The 26,109-nt window shown below is 41.6% G+C and overlaps 1 protein-coding gene across 1 annotated transcript in view; it reads left to right on the top strand.

The window, feature by feature from the left end:
- Positions 1-478: 478 nt before the first annotated feature.
- KLHL13 (kelch like family member 13) overlaps positions 479-26,109 on the top strand; it is a gene marked incomplete at its 5' end in the record, with an annotated part of 190,814 nt that continues 165,183 nt past the window's right edge. Inside the window, one exon of the mRNA XM_081222704.1 lies at positions 479-610. The remainder of the gene's footprint in view (positions 611-26,109) is intronic.

Consider the following 26,109-nt stretch of genomic DNA (forward strand, 5'->3'; position numbering starts at 1 on the left):
GGGGCCTCCTCTTGGCGGGCGCACTGTGTCCCTGGATACTTGACAGTTTTCACCTCTTCTGTCCCCTGGGCACTAGAAGCCAAGTGTGCTCAAAGCCGAGCGTCCCGGTTTCGGAGGCGTGAGGGCCACTGCGCGGTCACCCCGCCTCCGGGCCCCTCCTCGCCGCGCATCGGCTGCAGCGGAGTTGTGCTCGGACCCTACACACGGTCCTAGCCCCAGCTCCCCCGCCTCCCGCGCAGGCGCCGCCGGGGCCACCCCCGCCGCCATGTTTCCCCCGCCCGCGCGCTCCCTCCCCCTCCCCTCCTCAACTGGGCTCCCGCCCCCCACCCCCCGGTGAGGTCAGGCGGAGGCTCTGCCGCTGCGGCCGCAGAAGCTCTGCTCCTATTCCGGGGAAGCGTGGGACGGGAGCGTTTGAAATAAGTGGAGCGGCGTTCGGGTTACGGTCCGTGCTCTTCGCGAAGTGACCGGGGCGAGCAGGGGGTGCGGAGGATTGGGGGCTGGTGCCTCACAGCCGGACAGAGCCCCAGCTGCTCCGCGCGACTACCTCTTTGGCCCTCGGAGCGCAGCAGCCGGCAAACGGTCAGCGGGACGCCGGGACGCGGCAAACAAGGTGAGGCAGGGTCTTGAAGTCGCAGCGGCTCCATCAGCCGCCTCCGAGCCCCTGGGACCCGGCGGGGCCAGGCGGCGCGCGGTAAGGAGTTGGGATCTGCACCAGGGGCAGAGGGACAGGGAACTACCTTCGCTCTTTGCACGTCCCCTCACCCCCCCCCAACCCATTTTCTCTCGCTTGCCGCTGTGCGCCCTCATCCCTGCACCTTCTCATCCCTACCTCCCGGACTCGCTGGCTCCGCCAGTCGCCTGGGTTCTTCGAGGACCACTGTACCTAGCTTTCCTTTGCTTCTTTGTTATCCCTCTAAGATCTTCTCCTCCGGGCTGTCGCTGCCCTTGGTCTGGGGTCCCTCTGCCCGCCTCGGGCCCCACTGTCTCTTGCCTTCTAAGAGTTTCTGCTTTGTGCCTCCCAACCGTCCCTCCTCTATAATCTTCTAACTTGGTAGGCTCCGCTGCTGGCTCCCGAGTCAGGAGCACACTCCTCTCTTCCTCGAAGCTGTTAACTCTGCTTTGAACGTCTTCATCTCTAAAAGTCTTGGCTTCTTTGGATTAATCACAGTTGTCTAATGATTTTCTTGGAAGCTTACAGTCTATTACGGTGTACTGCAAGTGACGGGAATGATCCTCTAGCAAATACCAGCTGGGGAACTTGAAAGTTTCTTTCTAGTTTTCAGTAACTTAGTTAAAGAACCACAACCACTTAGAATGTATGTATGTATGTTTGTGTTTAATCCTAGCACATGGTCCTGAATCAGATTCTTCCCACGCTGCCAAGCAGGCCGGGGAGAGAAAGAGAGAGAGAGAGAGAGAGAGGGAGGCAGAGAGAGAGAGGGAGAGAGAGAGACTGATGCCTGGCTCCGTTTCTCCTGCAGACTGGGGTGTTCATCGTTTTAATGTAGTCAGAGGACTAGTGGTTTGGGATAAAGTCACTCAAGTTAGCTTAGGCTGGTTACTAAGCACACTGAATGGGAACAACAAGAACATGGTAAGAAAAGTACGGATAAAGACAATAGATTTTTTTTCCTTCCTTCTCTTGAGTTGTTCCCTTCTCTTGAGTTGTCTAATTTATGTTTGCGGTGATGGAATAGTTCTATATCTTGATGTAGAGGTGGTTACACTGAATCTGGAGTTTAAAACTGTCTCTGTTGGGAGGGCCCCTGCCTTTGTTTTTGTTTTTGTTTTTTCTTTTAAAGTAGCCACAATTTCTTACTTCAGATCTCATATTTGTATATACCCTCAAGAAGCAGAATTTAAAAACCATGTCAAAGAGACGACTTTTCTGTGGATTGGGGATTAGTGCGCTGAAGCTGATTTCACACAGCACTAGCAATATCGCCTTCTCCCCATGCAGTTGCCCTGTTAGCTCCCATACTGAGGTTCGTTTACTCACTTCCATGCGCTAATTAGTGCGTGAAGAAAATTGAATGAAGAAGCTGAAAGTGGAGGCAGATACAGTGAGCTAGCACATGCTGACCTTGGCGGCTGTGTTCTTGGAAGTAGGCTATATCCAGTGTTCAAGTTTGAAAACTGAGAAAAATGAAATCATCCATTAAGCAGTTATGACATCATTTTACGTTTAAAAATATAGCTCCCTTATCTGCAAGTTTTTATTAATATCCTTATACTTAACAGTGATAGAATTGTTTGCTTGATGTGTGACCAGGTGTTGCCATTGACATACTTTGTACTAATTGGCAATCATGTCAGAGGAAACCAAGTTGTGAATGAAGATGATGGCTAAATTTTACTGTCCTGGGAGCACTTTTTTGGCGGTGAGACAAAGCATGTAGCTTCTGCTGCAACATCAAATGATGTGTTTTTAAAATAGATAAATAAGAGCCTCAAATTCCCAAGGCTTTTAATCTGCCATTTTTATAAGCACACTTTAAAAAAGGGCGGTATGAAAGTATCGAATTTAAGGTGATGTTCTCAGGAAAGTGGTTTTCACAAGAATATTAAAGTCTGTTGATCGTCAGTTTAGTTATATGGCTTATATGGCTTACAGGTGATTTGTAGTTTCCCTCATTCATTTGGTAAATTTCTGACTTCACTTTAGTTCTTTTAAAAAATGGGATATAGTAGGGAAAGGGGGTTTATACCAATAGGCGCACCCTTCTAAATCTGTAATTTTCTTGCCAACCCTTTCTGGAAAGATGTACAAACTTGCCAACCGTTTCAAAGAAAAGAGTTTATGTTACTATGCCATTTTTTCCCTTGGTAATTGTTACTGATACCAAGTCTAAGGTAACATTGCCCTAGTATGAACTACTTATGTTTGCCAGAAAAAAAGATAAAGGTGGATATGAGTTTGTCTTAAGCATTTTGCTCTGAATCTTAGAATGTTACTCAAAATGTACTTGATAATCCACCTAGTACACCTAGAAGTTATCAAACTGGATATTTCTGATGTTAGTAAACATAATTGCAGTTTGCTGTCGAATTCTCTTCTTTTTCATTTCTTTACATTTTAAATTACTTTTCTTCATGTAATTTGACTTACATTAGTGGAATGAGACTAACCAATTTTCAAATTGTTTGATTTTACTGATGTTTAATAAACTACAACCTCCTCAAAGTATTTTTTCTTAAATCCATTGGTTGAGTGATATATTTTTATTGCCATGAACTAGCACAACAATTTGTCAGGTGTCACCAGATTTCAGAAAATGTAGAAAGAATTTTGAAAAATGAACAGCTGTAGAGAAACATCTCAAAATTAGAAAAAAAAGACTTTCTCAAGTTACTGACATTCATAGTTATCAGCCTTTAAATATATTCTTCATTCATTTAGTAATTTATTTTACGAAATCTGTTGAGCACCTTCTATTTGCCAGGCCCTGTGTTATGCACAATGATAAACCTTAAGAGGCATGATCCTTGTTCTTCTAGAGTCTCACAGAGGTTATATTCCACCAGAGGATATAGACAATAAACAAGGAAACAAATGCAGAAGATCCTTATAGATGGTAGTGACAACAATGATGGAAATACTGTGAGATGGAGAACTGGGACCGGCCTATTTAGTAAGGGTGCTCTGGAAAGGCCTCCCAGCAAAGGTGACCTTTGAACAGAGACGTGAAAGAAGAGAGATTGAGCTTACCTTGTCAGCTTACCTTGTCAAGAGCCGAGAGAAGAGTAAGAGTCAAGGCCTTGAGGCAGAAAAACAAACTTGAGATGTTTGAGGAACAAAAAACAAGCCAGCGTGGATGGAGTCTAGTGAGCTATGTGGGGGAGTGGTTACAGGAGTTAAGGAGCCTGGAAAGAGGCAGATAATAGGTGATGCAGGGCCTGGAGATTCTGAGAAATAATTTGAGTTTCGTTCTCAGAACAGCGGGAAGCCACTGAAGAGTCTTTGTTACCTACTTCTCTGTGGAAGGTCAGTGACTGAAAAAAAAATTAGTGGGCGTAAAGAGAATTTGTTTTGCAGAGGACAAATAGAATACCTCGCTACTCAGTTGTTTACATTAAGACCTGAGAATGAAAATCTTTGATACGAGATGTATGCTGAATAAATATGTAATTCACTTCTTCCACTCTGCTTAGATAAGGGGATAGGGGAGTGGGAACTCTGAGGTATGTTAAAAAGCAGTTGAGTTTCCACTGTCACATTGTCACCTGTGCCCTGAGGTAAGTTGTCACCAGCCTCATTAAAGATCAGATCATCGTTCAACTTAAGAATTTGTTTTTCAAAGAATGATGTTTTATTTTCTCATAGAAATGTACTTTGGAAGGTTGGAAATCTCATTTGCGTATGAAGGAATAACTTAGGTTTTAGAAACGGCCTTTGGGATTTTAAGAGGAGTTGGGGGACTTCCCTGGTGGCACAGTGGTTAACAATCTGCCTGCCAATGCCAGGGACATGGGTTCGAGCCCTGGTCCGGGAAGATCCCACATGCCGCAGAGCAACTAAGTCCGTGCACCACAACTACTGAGCCTGCACTCTAGAGCCTGCGAGCCACAACTACTGAAGCCTGTGTGCCACAACTACCGAAGCCTGCGCACCTAGAGCCCATGCCCCACAACAAGAGAAGCCACCGCAATGAGAAGCCCGTGCGTGCACCGCAATCAAGAGTAGCCCCCGCTCGCCGCAGCTAGAAAAAGACCGTGCGCAGCGATGAAGACCCAACGCAGCCATAAATAAATAAATAAATTAATAAATTAATTGAATAATTGAAAAAAAGAGGAGTTGGGCATTGCCTTCTCCAGCATTTTCAAATTGCCATACCTTTAGTTTTTGAGAGATTAGAGTTTTCTCTATTCCTTGAGGATTAAGTGAATTTAGACTTGGCATTTATTTTGTTGCCCTGAGCCCTTGCTTGAAAGCAATCCAGCTTTGAGGTCTAATTGGCCCCAAATAGGAATGCAGACAGTCATTGACATTCCATAGGGCTAAATCCTAATATTGTGAGGCAGAAACCTGCAAAATAACTTTCAGGGTCTCCTGCAGGGTCTAATCCCAGCTCCTCAACACTCAAGGGTACTCCATGATATGACCCAGGCCTACTATCCCACTTGTCCTTATTATTCTCTTACACAAATCCTCTGTTGGTTTAAATGGATTTTTACCTAGTTTGGAACTTTTGTGCTTAGCATTATTCTTGGCATAGAGTAGGCACACAGTAATGGCGTTTTGAATGGATGCCATGCCATCATCTGTTTCAAAAGCCCTCCCTTTTTCTTTTTGTCCTTGCAAATCCCAGTACTAGTCAAGGAACAGTTCCAATCTTATGTCCTATTACACTGCCCCCCACTGACCTGATCTCCTCCTCTGGATGTGAACAGCAGTCACACAGACTTGCCATGCATGTCATAATTATGTTTATTTGATGCCAGGCCATTTCCCCACCGGTCTCTGGCTGCATGAAGGCAACCTGGACCTTGTCTGGTTCGCTCATCTTTGTCTCCTGAGCACCTGGCACATGGTATGTCCTCTATAAATAGTTTGTTGAATAAGGAATAAATGCTGCCTTGTGCTGTTTCCTCTGTTGTTTTGGATACTTAAATTGTTAGTACTGTTTTACTTTTCACATGCTTGTCTGGTGTCATCAAGCAGTTTCTGAGAGAAGTCATAGAGCATAGTTGTTAAGAGCACAGTAGTGGAGCTAGGCTGCCTGGGTTGCAGTTTAGGCCAGGAGACTTCCTAGCTGGGGTGTACTGGGTGAGTTAGTTAATCTCTCTGTACCTCATAGTTCTCATCTGTAAAATGGGAATAAGAGAACTTCGATATTAGAGTACTTAGAAGGACTGAATGAGTTAGGTACATCTAAAATTTGTTGTTTGCAATTTTTAATTTAAAAAGGTGTGATATGGGCTTCCCTGGTGGTGCAGTGGTTGAGAGTCCGCCTGCCGATGCAGGGGACACGGGTTCATGCCCCGGTCCGGTCCGGGAGGATCCCACATGCCGCAGAGCGGCTAGGCCCGTGAGCCATGGCCACTGAGCCTGCGCGTCCGGAGCCTGTGCTCCGCAACGGGAGAGGCCACAACAGTGAGAGGCCCGCGTACTGCAAAATAAATAAATAAATAAATAAAAAGGTGTGATAAAACTTTTATTTGGTAAGTTAGGTGCCAAAACTCAGATGCTGACAAAATTTGACTTGAACTGATGCAAACGTATTTTATAGCCTTTATTCTACTTAATGTTAATATTTATTTGGTTTTGTTGTAAAATTAGTAATGTGTTTATGGGGCAGTGCCTCAGACCATACTGGGGTATTACATAATGTATAGTACATGCAGGTTACTGCCTACCTAAAAGTCTGGACGTTTTTGGATTTGGAAACATGTCTGGCACCAAGGTTTTCAGATAAGGGATTTTATACCTTACATAAAAGTGCTTAAATCAGGGCCTTGCACATAGTAAGTCGTTGCTGTTGGTAGTGATTAGGGAGGTAAATATGCTATATTATCCTTCCCACTACCTCGCTTGTAATGGTTACCATGTAAATACATGCTGATTTATTTATGCAACAACTCTGGATAGAGGGCCGGTCATATGAGCCTCATTTTATCATAGGAAAACAGATACGGCTGGGTCACATGATTGAAATGAGCTGAGACCCCAGCCTTTCAATACTCTTTCATCTAGGACCAGTAAAAGTATTTATTTTTTGTTTTTCTTTTGTTATTTAAAACAAAGCATGCTTTTTTTAGGGCAAGTCATTTTTGGGGAGGGGCTCAAGGAGAGGATGTAGTTACGAATTTAATATGATTAGACACTTATTCTTAGCAGTTGTTAAACATTTCTTGAACTCCTCATGTATATAGAAATCTGTATTAAAAGCCAGAGAAAGGTATAAAACAAATGAGGCATGGTTCCTGGACTTCAGTAGTTTCAGCATCATGCATTGGGTACACAGGAACATGGGTATCCATTACAATTCCTTATTTTCCTCCGTAAGTTTGAAATCATTAATACTAAAAATGTACAAAGGAAAGCACAAGAGTCAGTTGAAAACTCGTCTTAGTGTTCGCTAACTGGAATTGGTTTTTAATCACCCTAACCACCCCTACCCCCTGCCATATTATCTCTGTATGACATCCTGGCAGCCTTTTCCTTCTAACTAAACTAAGCAAAGTATGTTTTTTTTTGTTCTCCCTTATCAATATTTGTAAATCATAATTGGTGTATTTTCTTTATCCTTGTTCTTTTGTGGTTTTCTTTTGTAATTATGTGTCTCAAAAGGTTTTTCTGGAATGTTCTTGGAGTTGAAAACTAGTCCTTGAAGCCATTCTGCCAATTCATTCCACAAATACTTATGGAGTACCTATTATATTCCTGGCATTGCACTAGTTCAAACAAATAGAATCTCTGTCCAGTGCTCTTTCTCTCAAACTGGAGCACACTGGGTATACTGGATGAGCGGGATGATGACATGCTAAGCTGTACTAGCAGTTACAAAATAAAGCAGCTTGTGTTTTCTTGAAGCATTTATTTTACACAAACGTTGAGGAGAACATTCAGTGGTAGCTAATTTTAAATAATTAACAATATTTAAATTCAAATACATTGTGCTTCAGATTTCAGTATTCATAATGAAAATTTGAGGTAAAACCCAGTACTTCAGAGAAAGTCTGCCTGCAAGGGCAGCTGTGGTAACCCTGGGGTGACCCTTCGAAAAACACTGAGGCCACACTGTTGTTTGAGTCTGTTCCTTTAGTCAAATGCTCATATATTTTCATAGCCTTAAAACCCCTAATGGCCTACAGCAAAGGCAATAGACATCCATTTTTCCCCCTATGTTGCATAATTTCTTTTAGTTCAAGCGAGCACTCTGGTTGTTTGATAATGATCTGAATCTTAAAATGTGTTGCATGCTAGCTGAGGTCTTCATGTTGCGGGGTGGTAGCTAAGACTGACAGTGAAGGGCCTGCCAAGGGACTGCTGACTTCAGAAGAGAGGTTGTTAGAACATAATGACCATGAACTTAAAGCAGCACAATTGATGGGATCAAAGCTTTGCCCCGTTCTATGCACACTTGCTTGTGTCACTGACTGAAGTTAACTTTTGCTAACTTTGAAGCTGCTTTCCTTTATAACGCATTCACTATGCAAACTGCTTTGTCAGTTGCTGCCTACTGAAATATTTAATAGTAAAGGAAAGTTATCAAGCCTCATGTGCTCGGAGGTTGATAAAAGTTTTCTAGAGTTTGAGGTGGTTTTGAAAAGGGGCAAGCAGCACGTCAGAGGTATGCCTGTTGCAAAGCAGTGAATTGCTTTCCTCCAAATGAGAAAGATGAAGAGAAAGGCAAGTGAAGAAAGGGGGTGAAAGTAAATGGAGTAAGTCAAACAGGAAATCTTTCAACTGGTTTTTATTATTGCTGTCCCACTTTTATTATTGCTGTCCCACTCCAGACACAGTTCCCAGGGCCTGACCTTGTTGTAACATTTTACTGCCCGAAGATCATAGGGACATGGGTATAGAGGGGTGACTAAGGAATGGTTTTTATATTCTATGTGTGACGTGCTTTTATAGTCTATTCAGTAAAAAGGGATAAGAGAGTTGTAGAGTTTTGCTTCGTGGTCCCACTTATTTCTAAAGAATGCTTCATTTCAACGAAGTTTTCTGTTCCACTCTTGCATGTTTCTCAGTGCGAAGGCTGTATAGAGTTCTGTGGCTAAGATCTTCCGCCCTGGAGTCTCAGGCTGGAGTTCAAATCCCAACTCTGCCTCTTGTTGGCAGTGTAATTTTGGGCAACTCCCTTCACCTCTCTGAGCCTTGTTGCCCCCTCTGTAAAGAACCTTGTCTGTTGGTTTTAAGGATTAAATGAAATAATGCATATAAAGTGCTAAGCACAGTTCAAGCCACATAGTAGGTATAGTTATTATTGACTCTTTTAGTAGATTTATGGCCTAACTGGTTAAAACTTTTGGAGCTTTGCCATTTATATATGAACGAGAAATCTTAGGGAAAAATGCATCTTTCCTTTATACTGCCTTAATCCTAGCTGGGATGCTATTTTCTGAACATGTATCTTTTAAATGGTGAGTAGACCATTTAGAAGTAGCACTAGTTTTCTGGAAGAGAAGAAAGTTTGTGGTAAGTGCTTGGCTTATTACTTATTCAAAGATGGCATTACATTGAATGTGAGGAAAATGTCAATTTTTAAATATGATTGACCCAGTATATACTTAAATACAATACTGTTTAGCTTAATAGGATTTAAAATTTAATCTCCATTTTGAAGGGAAAGGGAGATGTAGGAAAATGTGCACAGAAAATGGTGTTGTCTTTTAAACATGAAAACGTCTGGTGTTCTGATACTTCAAGAGGTAATACACTTTCCTGATTTATCTCTATTACAGATTTCAAGCCCTCAAAGTGGAAAATATTGGAAGACTCGTAGTAGTCAAGCCACTTAGAGATGATAAAAGTTCAAGAGCAGTTTTGATAAATGAATGTCTAAGTCTAAATAGATTACTGAGAGCTGCTGTAGTTGCAGAGCTGGTCTAACCTTTTGAGTCGGAAGTATATGAAGGTAGCATGCCTGCTTTTCCACCTTCCAGTGTTCTCCTTTGGCTGCCATGTCAGACACGTGATGAGACAGATACCCCGTGGGTAGTGGACTTGGATTTGGAATGCCATAGGTGCACAGAAGGGAAAGAACCAGGCAACTCATTGCTGTCTATTCACAGGGTTTTGTGATGATTATTATGATAATGTATGTTCAAGTACTGAAAAGCCTAGCTCACCACACTAATGAGATATATTATGTATTAGCAGCTTTACCTGCGTTTATAATCAGCAGCAGCAGCATCATATTTGAACAGGAAAAGAAAATGTTTAAAAGTTTTTTTCAAAGATTAGACTTACTCTACCCTCAAGAAATGAGCTCAATATGAAAGATAATGCCCTTTATTTAGAGCATCTTGCTTTTGAAGAATGGTTAATTATCCTTCCAGTGGCAGATGCACAGTGAGGTTAAGTGGCTTGCAGAAGGTTGCATTGTCTGAGGTGGATCTAGGAGCAGAATGTAGGGCCCTTGGTTCTAACCTAGTGCTTTTCCACTAATGATATAGAAGACTAAGGATCCTTTCGTAGTCTTTCAGTTGATGGGATTAACTAAAACTTCAGCAGTGGAGATGCCAACCATTATTCTAGGTCTGCATATGTACTTGCACAATTTGACATTTATCAAAATGAGTTTTGGATTTATTACAGAATTTTCTAAGTGCTTTTGGCATCATATAGCTGTGGTGTTTAAACATTCTGAGGAAGCATTTGTGGAGTAATTGTATGTAAAGCATTTGGTTAGGAGGGAGAAAAGGTATTCACTGCCCTGAAATAATCCTACAGTCTAGCAAAGGCAACAGAGAACATGAAGCAACTTGATATCAGCCAATACTAATACTAATGCCAATCAGTAATAATTTACTACAGTACCCACCACGAGTATGGCACCATTGTAAGTGCTGTATATGCATTAATACATTTAAACCACATAACAGTGCTGTGAGGGAGGGGGCCATTGTTATCCCCATTTTACAGATGAGAAAACTGAGGCATATAGAAGTTAGATAACAACCCCCAGGTTACACACCTAGTAAGTAAAAGATCTAGCATCCATGCAGTCTAGTTGTAGAGTCTGTGCTTTTGAACCACAACCCTTCCTTTTATTCTGTCTCTCACAGGGGACATTATATAGGAGCATGATAGCTAACTAAGGCATGTTAGAAAACATTCTGGAGAAATGTAGGGGAACCATCAGAGTAGGGCGTTAAAGTTGGCAAGGTATTTTTAATAAGGCACTTTTGAAGAGCAAGGGTCTTACTGAAAAACAAGGAAAGCATTCTGACATTTTTTTTTTTTTTTTTTCTTTTTTTGCGGTACGCGGGCCTCTCACTGTTGTGGCCTCTCCCCCTGCGGAGCACAGGCTCCGGACGCACAGGCTCAGCGGCCATGGCTCACGGGCCCAGCCGCTCCGTGGCACGTGGGATCCTCCCAGACCGGGGCACAAACCCGTGTCCCCTGCATCGGCAGGCGGACTCTCAACCACTGCGCCACCGAGGAAGCCCCGCATTCTGACATTCTAATGTCCAAAGCTTTGTGCCTGTATGTTGCCTGTGTGTGTGCAGATGTGCATGCATGTGTGTACACGTTTATTTTGAACTGGGAAAAGAATTTGAGGGTAAATCATATTTAGAATCCTTTATATTGGCAACCAATCAGAGCTGTTTTTGTGTGCAATATTTTGCTCCACAAACATGTTTTTAAAAATAGGGAGCAACTTTATTGAGCTATAATTCAGCTACCATACGGTTCGCCCATTAAAAGTGTACAATTCAGTGGTTTTTAGTATATTCACGGAGTTATGCAACCATCACCACAGTCAATTTTAGAACACTTTCATCACCCCAAAAAGAGAAATATGTTTTGAAACAAATGTGGCCATGAAGGGGCTGGAAGTAGTGTGGCTGTTGGTACTACTGCTTCCCCATCAAAATGTCCATAGAGCTCTGCTCAGTGTAATGCACATTTGAGGCTGTTTTGTGCCATCTAGCTCCAAATTGCTATAGAACGCCTTCTTTTAATTTCATTTTGATTCACAACTGGTCTTTCAAAGGATTATGTATTTATCTGATTTTGAATTCTCAGTCCAAATTGTTTATATAAATCTGCTCATTATGTATTTATCACAAGTGTATTGATATTAGTACTACATAACTAAGCCAGACTTGTATTTACAAACAAAAACTGCTACACCCGCTTGTGTGAGTGGCTACCGCCTTGTCTGTGCATGCTTCTATAATGGACCAGAGCCAGGGATGCCTGAGAAATTTTATGTGTATACACTGGCTTTTTTTTTTTTTTAATATTTCTGAAGGTTACGCCTGACAGAGTACTAGTGGATAGGTGGTTGAGATAAAAGCAACAGGGATATAGTTTGCTGGGATTTAGTACTGGGGTGACGTGTTACAGAAAGGGTCTTATAAAATGAATTGCATGGGCTTCCCTGGTGGCGCAGTGGTTAAGAATCCGCCTGCCCATGCAGGGGACACGGGTTCAATCCCTGGTCTGGGAAGATCCCACATGCCGCGGAGCAACTAAGCCCGTGCACCACAGCTACTGAGCCTGCCCTCTAGAGCCCCCGAGTCACAGCTACTGAGCCCACGTGCCACAACTACTACGGAAACCCACGTGCCTAGAGCCCGTGCTCCACAAGAGAAGCCACTGCAATGAGAAGCCCGCGCACCGCAACGAAGAGTAGCCCCAGCTCTCTGTGGCTAGAGAAAGCCCTCGCACAGCAATAAAGACCCAACACAGCCCAAAATAAAAATAAATAAATAAATTTATTTTAAAAATGTATTGCATGATATTATATACAGATATTGTGAAATAGTCGGATTTTTTTTTTTTTTTTTTTTTTTTCAGTACGCGGGCCTCTCACTGCTGTGGCCTCTCCCGTTGCGGAGCACAGGCTCCGGACGCGCAGGCTCAGCGGCCGTGGCTCATGGGCCCAGCCGCTCTGCAGCATGTGGGATCCTCCCGGACCGGGGCACGAACCCGCGCCCCCTGCATCGGCAGGCGGACTCTCAAGCACTGCGCCACCAGGGAAGCCCTTAAGTATTTTTTTAAATTTCCTTCTGTACATGGATTCTCTGCTCTTTATGTGTGGCAGTGGTGTGGTGATGTCACAGCTGATGGGTAGGATAGAACCAAACAAGATGACACTGCTGTCACTAGAAGAACATCTAAGTGCACCTTTATGATAATTAGGTGGAAGCATATCTTTATCACGGAGATTAATAGGGATCAAGGAGTCAAGTGCTGTGGAATTAAAAAAAGATGCTTGATTTGGGAATTTCGATTGAGGAAATTTGGTGTCTTTTTCCATTGCTAATTTTGTTATTAAGCTATTATGATACTGGGCTATGTGGAAGGGGGTTAGAAACCTGCTTATTTAAGGCAAGCCAAGTTGGTTTGCTTTAAGAGGGCCATTCCGAATGAGAAAGTATCACACCATTTAGAAAAGAGGATCTAGAGTAATGTGCAAATTGAGTTTTCTATGACTTGAGATATCATTCATTGATTTTAAGAAATGAACCCATTACAGTATATGCATAAACTATTACTTGACAATAGTTTGATTTTCTGCTTAACTTAGTGCCAAAAATGGTTTAGACCCTTAAATGGTTTAGAATGGCTGTAAGTTACTCTGTGTGTGGGTTAGGTCCATCTACCATTTTTGTTTGTTTGTTTGTTTTGTTTTGTTTTGCGGTACGCGGGCCTCTCACTGTTGCAGCTTCTCCCGTTGTGGAACACAGGCTCCGGACGCGCAGGCTCACCGGCCATGGCTCACGGGCCCAGCCGCTCCGCGGCACGTGGGATCTTCCCGGACCGGGGCACGAACCCGTGTCCCCTGCATTGGCAGGCAGACTCTCAACCACTGTGCCACCAGGGAAGCCCCCGTCTACCATTTTTAAAGATGAATCTACTTTATTTGCAGATAGAGGAGACTCAATGGCTCTAATTAGCCTTACTATGTAGGGCAGCACCGTGTCTCTGATGAGAGGAAATGAGGCATTCCACATCAATTCATTCAAGAAAAATTAGTGAAGTACCTTCTGACCCAGGTCTTGGGGATGCAGTGGTGAACAAGGCCAAGTCCTGTCTTCATTCTGAGAGGCAGTCACAGTATCCGGTTCACTCTTTTTGTTCTCCTAAAGAGCTGTGGAAATGCCTGGTAAAGCCTAGTATGTCTCTCTTGGTGCTCTTTGTTCACAGTCCATCATCACTACAATGAGGAAGAGGAAAATTAGTCTCTGGCTCCATCAAGCTGAAGTGCTGCCCTTAGTTATAAAACCCTCATTCTTTCTTCGTGTGCCCAAAGTACCTTCTGTGTTGTTACCTATATCCCTTTCCAGTGACTTAAATTGGGATTATAAAATCACAGTTGTGACCATCATCATTTAACATTCAATTGGAAAAATGTAGTTAGTGGAAAAACAAGCTGCCAAGGGACTTGTGTAGGAATAGATAGCTTCCATGACATGATTTGAAGGGCACCTAGTGTTTCTGTCTGTTTTTAAAATGTTACTTCTTTCTTTTAAATTAAATTAAATTAAATTAATTTGGCTACGTCAGGTCTTAGTTGCGGCACGTGGGATCTTCGTTGCAGGGTGTGGGATCCTTTGTTGTGGCGCACGGGCTCTTTGTTGCAGTGCGCAGGCTTCTCTCTAGTTGTGGTGTGCGGGTTTTCTCTCTCTAGTTGTGGCACGCGAGCTCCAGAGTGCATGGGCTCAGTAGTTGCGGCATGCGGGCTCTCTAGCTGTGGTGTGTGCTCAGCACTTGTGGCGCTTGGGCTTAGTTGCCCCACGGCATGTGGGATCTTAGTTCCCAGACCAGGGATTGAACCCGTGTCCCCTGCATTGGAAGGCGGACTTTTAACCACTGGACCACCAGGGAAGTCCCTAAAATGTTACTTCTTTGCCAAAAGTACTGCAGTCTTATAATTTGCCTAACATTTCCACTATTTGGTTAGACCTGTGGCTTCTAAAGAATTTTTGTTTGTTCATTTTAGTTTTGGTTTTTAGTTAACAAAACCACTTTTTTTTTTTGGATCCAACCAAATGAAGGTTAGGTACTTTGCTCTAGCAGGTTAAAATGGGTTTACAGAAAGCCTTGGCGATGTCTCCTCCAAACTTGCTTTATTAACATGGAATAGTTTACTTGACATGTAATTATCACCTTGAAAGATACTAAGAGCCTGACCATGAAGGTAAATTTCAATATGGTGGGGAAAGTGGGGGATGGATATCAACGCTGGAAGGCAGCATGGGATAGGATAAGCCTTGTTGGGGTATCCCCAAAGGGCTTTTTGGGCTCCTGTGTATAGCTTGCTGTGTTAGGAATAGTATGCACAGGGCAACCTGAGACTCTTGAAGACCTATTATAGTCACTTTTACCTGATAGTTTGAGAACCTTAGAAATCAGTCTCCTTAGGTTGGGGAGCATGGATACTACTAAATCTGGGTGTGGATGTTGCTCCTGCCTTTCCTGTGTCATCTTTGCTAATTAAAACTTTTCTATCAGTTAAAAAAATACTGGAATAGTAATTTTAGGACCACAAATTAACATGAGCCCATGGCTACACTATTGTAACCACATTATTTAGGTGATTTATGTTGATAACTCATTTTTGCCTTCTATTCATATGTACTACTTTAAGTTGTTTTAGTACAACTACATTCTGATAACCTATACACTCTCACTTAAACTTGAAAGATGTGAATTATAGAACTCCCTTTTAAATTCAGTCTGGTGTTATTGGTAAGTGTGTACAGTTCTTGAGTCTATTAGATCCAATTTTATTTTATTTTATTTTTTTAATTTATTTTTTATTGAAGTCTAGTTGATTTACGATGTGTTAGTTTCTGGTATACAGCAAAGTGATTCAGTTATACACACACACACACAGACACACACATATATTATTAGATCCAATTTTAAATTCCACTGTATATTCATGTGGATACAAGTTAAGCTGCTGTAACAGAGACTCCCAAATCCAGTGCCTTAAACAAGATATTTCTTTCTCACATAACAGTCCAAGTAGGCAGTTCAGGGTCGGATGGCAGCTGCTCAATTATCAGGTACCCAGGCTCCTTCTGTCTTGTTGCTCTGCCACCTTAACAAGGAGCTTCCATCTTGTAATCCTAGATGGCTGCTTTAACTCAGTATTACATTCTCATTCCAACAGAAGGGCAGGGAAAAGGGGCGGAAGAAAAGACACTCCTTCTATGTAAGGGTATATCTTGGCAGTTTCCTACATCACTTCTGCACATGTCCCGTTGGCCAGCCCTTAGTCATATGGTGTCACCTAGCTACAAGGGAGACTGGAAAATGTGGTCCTTAGCTATGTGGCCATATGCCCAGCTAAAATTATTATTACTGTATAAGAAGGGAAGCACAGATATTGGGGGACAACAGTCTCTGCTGTACACTGTTTCTAACATAAAACTTGAATCTTCAGTCAATTTCATGACTTATCTGGAGATATTTACATAACATCAACTACCCATTTGCTTAAGGACAAAAATCCAAACTTGTCGGCATTACATACAAACCCATCTTAATTTTGACTCCTGCCTGTCCCTCTAGCTTCTCTTTCACCCTTCCTAACCTAAAGTTGCATTCTAAATTGCACTTTCTCCAGCTTGCCATGTTCTCTTATCCCCACACTTTTGTGCTTGGTACTCTCCCTGAAATGCTGACTGTTTGGTTCCATCAGGGTTCACTTTAGTTGTTGCCTGTCCTGGGAACACTTCCTTGAGCTTCCTCTACCTCACAGCCACTGCTAGCTGTTTCTTCCATATATTTCTATAGTATTGTTTGTGACTCTCTTTAGCAATCTTTATTGTAAATAGTGCTTTGACTTCTCTGTGTCTCCCACTGGATTGCGAGTTCCTTGAGGGCAGGGGCCAGGTCTGTCATCTCCACGTCAGAGCATGAAACCTGTCCCTGATGTTTAATTAATATTGGTTGAATGAGAAAATGACTGAATGAATATTTAGCTTACTAATTATGGCTGCTTGATTAAGCTGGAAGCTCTTTGTAATTGCCATCTGGAAATTGCAATACTTAGAATATTTTCCAATAGCCATAACTGGGTAATTTTATAATAGGCACTGATAAAGTCAGATAGACAGCTCAAAATATTTATCAGATGACTATGATATACACGTTATAGGATGAGCAAGAAATAGATGTATAAAATTTTAGACCCAGAAGGACCCCTAGGGATCATTTAATCCAACCCTTCTAATTTTAAAAAGATATATAATCTAATGGAGAGGGAGAAGTTAAATTACTTCATCAAGAGCCTCTGTATTCAAGGAACTTGCAATATCTTTGGATAGATGATATGTACAGACATGTAAAAGGGAATTGGGAAAAAAAGTGCCAAAGGAATAGACACAGTGGGACTAATCAAGGTAGGTTCAATCAAGGACTTAAGCTTTGAGGTGAGCCTTGACGGCTGGTAAAGTTTTGCTATGAGAGGGCATTCCAGGTGAAAGGAATGTATAAGTAAGAGTTCAAAGATAACAATGTACAGATGACTGTTGGGATCTGTTCAGCTGATTGATATTTAGTAGTAAGAGAGAAGATAGAAAAATGGAGCCAGAAAATGCAGAGACTTAAATACTAGGCTGCAGAGGGAAACCACTGGCAGTTTTTCAGTAGGTGAGCGATATCATGAAAATGATTTTTCCATGTTTTATTTCACTGATAGGTGGACTGGGTTGAAGGCCAAAGTGGGTCATGAAACTGGCACGTTGTCTAGTATGCCAATTAAAAAATACGAACTTAATGGATTCTAATGTTTTTGCTCAAAGGTGAAAACATGATACACCATAGATTTCCATGATAATTAACATAACAATGTCAGTGTTTTTCTTAATGGAAAAAGTAAGCCCAAGCAGCAAGCTTGTAATATTAGTAATGTGTATGTATTAGTCATGACATACTGTAGATAATTGTATAAACTCTCACGTTACGCCAATAAACTGTAAAAATTCCTGAAGTAACTGAGAACATGGTAGCAGCTGCTGCATCAGGCCTTGCTATTTTGCCAGTCAGGCAAAAAACATGAGGTGGCATTAACCCTCTCAATGCATTTGGGAGCCATTTTGTTCAAAAATGGCTTTTTATGAAGCTAAAATAGAATGTTGTATTTTGGTATAAAACATGGGCAAAGAGAGAACAGTAAGCCGAGATCTACACTAAATTAAACTTTATCTAAAAATGAGAAGCATTTGTATCATCAGGGATGAATGTATTTCTTTAAGGGCAATAAAGAATATGGAAGAATATGGAAGGGATCTGTGAATGGCTTTAATTTACGGTTTTTAAAGTCTCCAAGTGTACAGCTTCAGAAACATATATTGAATACTTGTTTTTAAAGGACCATTACAAGAATAGTTTGCATTATGATCATTTATCTTTCTCTTAAGAGTTGCAGGAAAATTTCCAGTTAAATGAAGGTTCACTTAAGTTGTGTTGATTGGAGCCTGGTATATTTGTGAAACATTTAAGGAAGCCTACCCCAAAAATATTTGTTTCAGATGGTGTACAATTAAAGGTGTCAATGCCTTCTCTGTAATATTTCTGTACTTCAACATAATTTAAAGTTAACTTTATGTTGGCTTTTGAAAATTAAGAGCATTTTTTTTACAATGGTGTGTTAGTTTCCGCTTTATAACAAAATTAATCAGTTATACATATACATATGTTCCCATAACCCCTCCCTCTTGCGTCTCCCTCCCACGCTCCCTATCCCACCCCTGCAGGTGGTCACAAAGCACCGAGCTGATCTCCCTGTGCTATGCGGCTGCTTCCCACTAGCTATCTATTTTACGTTTGGTAGTGTATATATGTCCATGCCTCTCTTTCGCTTTGTCACAGCTTACCCTTCCCCCTCCCCATATCCTCAAGTCCATTCTCTAGTAGGTCTGTGTCTTTATTCCTGTCTTACCCCTATGTTCTTCATGACATTTTTTTTCTTAAATTCCATAAATATGTGTCAGCATACAGTATTTGTCTTTCTCTTTCTGACTTACTTCACTCTGTATGACAGACTCTACATCCATCCACCTCATTACAAATAGCTCAATTTCGTTTCTTTTTATAGCTGAGTAATATTCCATTGTATATATGTGCCACATCTACTTTATCCATTCACACGATGATGGACACTTAGGTTGTTTCCATCTCCGGGCTATTGTAAATAGGGCTGTTATGAACATTTTGGTACATGACTCTTTTTGAATTATGGTTTTCTCAGGGTATATGCCCAGTAGTGGGATTGCTGGGTCATATGGTAGTTCTATTTTTAGTTTTTTAAGGAACCTCCATACTGTTCTCCATAGTGGCTGTACCAGTTCACATTCCCACCAGCAGTGCAAGAGTGTTCCCTTTTTTCCATACCCTCTCCAGCATTTATTGTTTCTAGATTTTTTGATGATGGCCATTCTGACTGGTGTGAGATGATATCTCATTGTAGTTTTGATTTGCATTTCTCTAATGAGTAAAGATGTTGAGCATCCTTTCATGTGTTTGTTGGCAGTCTGTATATCTTCTGTGGAGAAATGTCTATTTAGGTCTTCTGCCCATTTTTGGATTGGGTTGTTTGTCTTTTTGTTATTCAGCTGCATGAGCTGCTTATAAATTTTGGAGATTAATCCTTTGTCAGTTGCTTCATTTGCAAATATTTTCTCCCATTCTGAGGGTTGTCTTTTGGTCTTGTTTATGGTTTCCTTTGCTGTGCAAAAGCTTTTAAGTTTCATTAGGTCCCATGTGTTTATTTTTGTCTTTATTTCCATTTCTCTAGGAGGTGGGTCAAAAAGGATCTTGCTGTGCTTTATGTCATAGAGTGTTCTGCCTATGTTTTCCTCTAAGAGTTTGATAGTGTCTGGCCTTACATTTAGGTCTTTAATCCATTTTGAGCTTATTTTTGTGTATGGTGTTAGGGAGTGATCTAATCTCATACTTTTCCATGTCCCTGTCCAATTTTCCCAGCACCACTTATTGAAGAGACTGTCCTTTCTCCACTGTACATTCCTGCCTCCTTTATCAAAGACAAGATGACAGTATGTGCATGGGGTTATCTCTGGGCTTTCTATCCAGTTCCATTGATCTATCTTTCTGTTTTTGTGCCAGTACCATACTGTCTTGATTACTGTAGCTTTGTAGTATAGTCTGAAGTCAGGGAGCCTGATTCCTCCAGCTCCATTTTTCGTTCTCAAGATTGCTTTGGCTATTCGGGGTCTTTTGTGTTTCCATACAAATTGCGAAATTTTTTGTTCTAGTTCTGTGAAAAATGCCAGTGGTAGTTTGATAGGGATTGCATTGAATCTGTAGATTGCTTTGGGTAGTAGAGTCATTTTAACAATGTTGATTCTTCCAATACAAGAACATGGTATATCTCTCCATCTATTTGTATCATCTTTAATTTCTTTCATCAGGGTCTTATAATTTTCTGCATACAGGTCTTTTGTCTCCTTAGGTAGGTTTATTCCTAGATCTTTTATTCTTTTCGTTGCAATGGTAAATGGGAGTGTTTTCTTGATTTCACTTTCAGATTTTTCATCATTAGTATATAGGAATGCCAGAGATTTCTGTGCATTAATTTTGTATCCTGGTACTTTACCAAATTCATTGATTACCTCTAGTAGTTTTCTGGTAGCATCTTTAGGATTCTCTATGTATAGTATCATGTCATCTGCAAACAGTGACAGCTTTACTTCTTTTCTGATTTGGATTCCTTTTATTTCCTTTTCTTCTCTGATTGCTGTGGCTAAAACTTCCAAAACTATGTTGAATAAGAGTGGTGAGAGTGGGCAACCTTGTCTTGTTCCTGATCTTAGTGGAAATGGTTTCAGTTTTTCACCATTGAGGACGATGTTGGCTGTGGGTTTGTCATATATGGCCTTTATTATGTTGAGGAAAGTTCCCTCTATGCCTACTATCTGCAGGGTTTTTATCATAAATGGGTGTTGAATTTTGTCGAAAGCTTTCTCTGCATCTATTGAGATGATCAAATGGTTTTTCTCCTTCAATTTGTTAATATGGTGTATCACATTGATTGATTTGCGTATATTGAAGAATCCTTGCATTCCTGGAATAAACCCCACTTGATCATGGTGTATGATCCTTTTAATGTGCTGTTGGATTCTGTTTGCTAGTATTTTGTTGAGGATTTTTGCATCTATGTTCATCAGTGATATTGGCCTGTAGTTTTCTTCCTTTGTGACATCCTTGTCTGGTTTTGGTATCAAGGTGATGGTGGCCTCGTAGAATGAGGTTGGGAGTGTTCCTACCTCTGCTGTATTTTGGAAGAGTTTGAGAAGGATATGTGTTAGCTCTTCTCTAAATGTTTGATAGAATTTGCCTGTGAAGCCATCTGGTCCTGGGCTTTTGTTTTTTGGAAGATTTTTTATCACAGTTTCAATTTCAGTGCTTGTGATTGGTCTGTTCATATTTTCTATTTCTTCCTGATTCAGTCTCGGCAGGTTGTGCATTTCTAAGAATTTGTCCATTTCTTCCAGGTTGTCCATTTTATTGGCATAGAGTTGCTTGTTGTAATCTCTCATGATCTTTTGTATTTCTGCAGTGTCAGTTGTTACTTCTCCTTTTTCATTTCTAATTCTATTGATTTGAGTCTTCTCCCTTTTTTTATTGATGAGTCTGGCTAATGGTTTATCAATTTTGTTTATCTTCTCAAAGAACCAGCTTTTAGTTTTATTGATCTTTGCTATCGTTTCCTTCATTTCTTTTTCATTTATTTCTGATCTGATTTTTATGATTTCTTTCCTTCTGCTAACTTTGGGGTGTTTTTGTTCTTCTTTCTCTAATTGCTTTAGGTGCAAGGTTAGGTTGTTTATTCGAGATGTTTCCTGTTTCTTAAGGTGGGATTGTATTGCTATAAACTTCCCTCTTAGAACTGCTTTTGCTGCATCCCATAGGTTTTGGGTCGTCGTGTCTCCATTGTCATTTGTTTCTAGGTATTTTTTAATTTCCTCTTTGATTTCTTCAGTGATCACTTCATTATTAAGTAGTGTATTGTTTAGCCTCCATGTGTTTGTATTTTTTACAGATCTTTTCCTGTAATTGATATCTAGTCTCATAGCATTGTGGTCGGAAAAGATACTTGATACAATTTCAATTTTCTTAAATTTACCAAGGCTTGATTTGTGACCCAAGATATGATCTATCCTGGAGAATGTTCCATGAGCACTTGAGAAAAATGTGTATTCTGTTGTTTTTGGATGGAATGTCCTATAAATATCAACTAAGTCCATCTTGTTTAATGTATCATTTAAAGCTTGTGTTTCCTTATTTATTTTCATTTTGGATCATCTGTCCATTGGTGAAAGTGGGGTGTTAAAGTCCCCTACTATGAATGTGTTACTGTCGATTTCTCCTTTTATGGCTGTTAGTGTTTGCCTTATGTATTGAGGTGCTCCTATGTTGGGTGCATAAATATTTACAATTGTTATATCTTCTTCTTGGATCGATCCCTTCATCATTATGTAGTGTCCTTCTTTGTCTCTTCTAGTAGTCTTTATTTTAAAGTCTATTTTGTCTGATATGAGAATTGTTGCTCCAGCTTTCTTTTGATTTCCATTTGCATGGAATATCTTTTTCCATCCCCTTACTTTCAATCTGTATGTGTCTCTAGGTCTGAAGTGGGTCTCTTGTAGACAGCATATATATATGGGTCTTGTTTTTGTATCCATTCAGCCAATCTGTGTCTTTTGGTGGGAGCATTTAGTCCATATACATTTAAGGTAATTATTGATATGTATGTTCCTATTCCCATTTCCTTAATTGTTTTGGGTTCGTTATTGTAGGTCTTTTCCTTCTGCTGTGTTTCTTGCCTAGAGAAGTTCCTTTAGCATTTGTTGTAAAGCTGGTTTGGTGGTGCTGAACTCTCTCAGCTTTTGCTTGTCTGTAAAGGTTTTAATTTCTCCATCAAATCTGAATGAGATCCTTGCTGGGTAGAGTAATCTTGGTTGCAGGTTTTTCTCCTTCATCACTTTAATTATGTCCTGCCACTCCCTTCTGGCTTGTAGAGTTTCTGCTGAGAGATCAGCTGTTATCCTGATGGGGATTCCCTTGTGTGTTATTTGTTGTTTTTGCCTTGCTGCTTTTAATATGATTTCTTTGTGTTTAATTTTTGACAGTTTGATTAATATGTGTCTTGGTGTATTTCTCCTTGGATTTATTCTGTATGGGACTCTCTGTGCATCCTGGACTTGATTAACTGTTTCCTTTCCAATATTAGGGAAGTTTTCAACTATAATCTCTTCAAATATTTTCTCAGTCCCTTTCTTTTTCTCTTCTTCTTCTGGAACCCCTATAATTCGAATGTTGGTGCGTTTAATGTTGTCCCTGATGCCTCTGAGACTGTCCTCAGTTCTTTTCATTCTTTTTTCTTTCTTCTGCTCTGCAGTAGTTATTTCCACTATTTTATCTTCCACCTCACTTATCCGTTCTTCTGCCTCAGTTATTCTGCTATTGATTCCTTCTAGAGTATTTTTCATTTCATTTATTGTGTTTTTAATCGTTGCTTTATTCATCTTTAGTTCTTCTAGGTCCTTGTTAACTGTTTCTTGCATTTTGTCTATTCTATTTCCAAGATTTTGAATCTTCTTTACTATCATTATTCTGAATTCTTTTTCAGGTAGACTGCCTATTTCCTCTTCATTTGTTAGTCTCGTGGGTTTTTATCTTGCTCCTTCTCCTGCTGTGTGTTTTTCTGTCTTCTCATTTTGCTTATGTTACTGTGTTTGGGGTCTCCTTTTTGCAGGCTGCAAGTTCGTAGTTCCCGTTGTTTTTGGTGTCTGTCCCCAGTGGCTAAGGTTGGTTCAGTGGGTTGTGTAGGCTTCCTGGTGGAGGGGACTAGTGCCTGTGTTCTGATGGATTAGGCTGGATCTTGTCTTTCTGATGGGCAGGTGCACGTCTGGTGGTGTGTTTTGGGGTGTTTTGGGGTGTCTGTGGACTTATTATGATTTTAGGCAGCCTCTCTGCTAATGGGTGGGGTTGTGTTCCTGTCTTGCTACTTGTTTGGCATAGGGTGTCCAGCACTGTAGCTTGCTGGTCGTTGAGTGAAGCTGGGTGCTGGTGTTGAGATGGAGATCTCTGGAAGATTTTCGCCGTTTGATATTATGTGGAGCTGGGAGGTCTCTTGTGGACCAGTGTCCTGAAGTTGGCTCTCCCACCTCAGAGGCACAGCACTGACTCCTGGCTCCTCAATTTGGGATGTTGTGTTGTCTATTCATGTATTCCATAGATGCAGGGTACATCAAGTTGTTTGTGGAGCTTTAATCCGCTGCTTCTGAGGCTGCTGGGAGAGATTTCCCTTTCTCTTTTTTGTTCTCACAGCTCCCGGGTCTCAGCTTTGGATTTGGCCCCGCCTCTGCGTGTAGGTCGCCGGAGGGCATCTGTTCTTCGCTCAGACAGGACAGGGTTAAAGGAGCAGCCGCTTTGGGGACTCTGGCTCACTCAGGCCGGGGGGGAGGGAGGGGGGCGAGCCTGCAGTGGCAGAGGCCGGCGTGACGTTGCACCAGCACAAGGCGTGCTGTGCGTTCTCCCAGGGAATCTGTCCCTGGATCCTGGGACTCCAGCAGCGACGGGCTGCACAGGCTCTCCGGAACGGGTGTGTGGACAGTGACCTGCGCTCGCACACAGGCCTCGTGGCGGTGTCAGCAGCCCCAGCGTCCCACGCCCATCTCTGGGGTCTGCGCTTTCAGCCGTGGCTCGTGCCCGTCTCTGGAGCTCCTTTAAGCAGTGCTCTTAATCCCCTCTCCTCGCGCACCAGGAAACAAAGAGGGAAGAAAAAGTCTCTTGCCTCTTCGGCAGGTCCAGACTTTTTCCAGGACTCCTTCCCAGCTAGCTGTGGCGCATTAGCCTCTTCAGGCTGTGTTCACGCCACCAGTCCCAGTCCTCTCCCTGTGCTCCGACTGAAGCCCGAGCCTCAGCTCCCAGCGCCGCCCACCCCGGCGGGCGAGCAGACAAGCCTCTCGGGCTGGTGAGTGCTGGTCGGCACCGATCCTCTGTGCGGGAATCTCTCTGCTTTGCCCTCCGCACCCCTGTTGCTGAGCTCTCCTCCGGGGCTCCGAAGCTCCCCCCTCCGCCACCCACAGTCTCCGCCCGTGAAGGGCCTTCCTAGTGTGTGGAAACCTTTCGTCCTTCACAGCTCCCTCCCTCTGGTGCAGGTCCCGTCCCTATCCTTTTGTCTCTGTTTATTCTTTTTTCTTTTGCCCTACCCAGGTACGTGGGGAGTTTCTTGCCTTTTGGGATGTCTGAGGTCTTCTTCCAGCGTTCCGTAGGTGTTCTATAGGAGCAGTTCCACGTGTAGCTGTATTTCTGGTTTATCTGTGGGGAGGAAGGTGATCTCCGCATCTTACTCTTCCGCCATCTTCCCCGGAAGTCTGATCTCCTTTTTTTCAAGAGCATTTTAACAAATGAAAAAGTGTAATTTTTCTGTGGATTTTTTTCCCTTACTCTCTTAGAAAATCTGGTAATCTTTAGCCTATCAGAAACTTCTTATGCCTGTATAACATGAAAATCTATAACAACTAGTTTTCAGCATCTTACACCATTGTAAGACTTATTGTTATAATCTTGTAGGGAAGCCATGCTATTGAACATTACCTTTAAGACATAAAATCAGTTCTTATGATTTCCTAGCTATAATCTATTGAAAAACATTTATTTCTTTTAGTTTCTAATTGAAATCCTAATTGAAATACTTAAAATCATTAGCAATGTGTGATTTAATAGGAATCATTCACTAGACATCAGCACACATCCCTTCTGTCTACTACATAACATAGTACTTGAACATTGTGGACTTAATAGTATAGTAGTGGTTAACAGTGTGTAGCAGGGTAACTGAGGACATGGGAAAAGATGTGACCCAAGAATCGGCTCACCTAACAAGCTGGGTGTGTGAGAATGTTTCAGGACTGCAAGCAGTACTGATTGCTCTGGGCACTGATCCACGCATGTCCTTGATATAATTGGGAACATAAGAAAATAAGGAGGTGCATTGATTAGATGTTCAAGGACAACACAGCCTGTGCTAAAAAGAACCTTTTTCTATTAGATAAAGCTGAAATAAAGACGCTATAGTGGACCGAGGGCTTTGTTTTGCCTGAGCAAGCAGCAGCCCTCTACCACTGTGGTTTAACGCATACATCTCGTGTGTTGGACTCATTTTTGTCCCTGACTGAACAACTGCAACACAGTGTTAAGGCTCTAAGCCTGCCTTAAAATCAGACTCTGCCACTTGCTATTTGTGTGTAATTAAGCAAGTTATTTAATTTCATTGAGTCATGGTTGCCTCATCTCAAATGGAAAAAGCAAGGGATTTTATAGGAATTAAATAAAATAACATATGTGAGTGTTTAGCACGGTATCTAGAATATAGCAAGATTCAATGAATGCTGAGTGTTGTTATTTTATATAGTGTCATTTGATTTTCAAAAGAACTTTGG

This window comes from Mesoplodon bidens, assembly GCF_964165515.1.
Source record: "Mesoplodon bidens genome assembly, chromosome: X".
NCBI lineage: Eukaryota > Metazoa > Chordata > Mammalia > Artiodactyla > Ziphiidae > Mesoplodon > Mesoplodon bidens.